Below are 1,206 nucleotides of genomic sequence, written 5' to 3' on the forward strand. Positions count from 1 at the left end.
ATGTAAGTTAAAGTATTGATTTCAGTGGTACCAGCGTATAGTCCTTCAGTCTGTGCCATTAAAATCACAGAATTAATCTGTGTGCAGTAGCTTTCTAAATCTTCACTCTTGAAATTTTTTACTCCTGTGCGTACAAAACAAATATTTTGCAATTGTCTTGTCTAAACCAATACATTTGTTTTTGCTGCAGATTAAGCATAGTTTTAAAAAATATATTTCTAGCTTTTTTTCTGTAATTTGCTTTATGCTTATGTTGACAGACTCTTAGGTCAAAGAATCTCCTGCTCTGTAAACATTTTTAAAATATTATATAAAACAGTATTTGTGATTGTAAATTTTGAGGAGTTCTGAGGCGGATTTGAATTATGTGATTTTCTTTTCTGTTTCTCTTTTTATTCTCTGTAGCACCACTGCCAAAGCATTGAATTTTTCTGATAAACAGTTCATGAGATTATCATAGTGTTTATGAAATACTAGCATCAAAATTTTATGTTCATAAAATCCCAAAACAGTATCTTTTCAGAAAAGATTTTTTTTTTAAACACAAGAGCTACAATAATATTATGATTCATGAGAGCAGAGCAAGTAAACGGTGATTACAGACAGGAGGAAAGACATAGCTGTCCTCCACTGGAATGAGAGCTGAAAATATTTTAGCCAAGGTACAGTAGCCAACTTATTCAGTTCACAGCTAAATTGCATTGTGTGAGTAGTGGGTCAAATCTGATTAGGCCGTCTGCATCAGTATTTGCATCAGATATTCTCAGGTTGTGGGAAGCCACCAGGGTGTTTTCACTACTGTACTCTCTTAAGCTGCACAGGCTGTTGTGGAGGGCTGGAGTGTGACTGGTCTGCATTAGGCCAACAAAACCCAGAGATCCTGTAACAGAACGGGAAGAGTTCAGACAGAAGTATTTGTACAAAAACTGATGTTTTTACATGTCCAAGACAGAGTCATTCCTTCCTTCTCAGCATCTGTTCTGATGTCACTTGCTTGTTTTGTTGGTTGGTTTTTGTGGTTTTTTTAATCTTTGTCTATGTAGCACACATATTTTCACCAGCCGCAGTTTTCCCTGAACAGAGATAGGGAAAAGGAATGTAATCCTTGGGTCATTATTTTTCAATGTTTATTAAACTACCTCAAGATCTTTAGGAAAATTAAATAAATACAAAAAGTTGTTCAGAATATAAATATATTTTATGTTT

This window comes from Mesitornis unicolor, unplaced genomic scaffold (genome assembly GCF_000695765.1).
Source record: "Mesitornis unicolor isolate BGI_N332 unplaced genomic scaffold, ASM69576v1 scaffold51271, whole genome shotgun sequence".
Taxonomy (NCBI): domain Eukaryota; kingdom Metazoa; phylum Chordata; class Aves; order Mesitornithiformes; family Mesitornithidae; genus Mesitornis; species Mesitornis unicolor.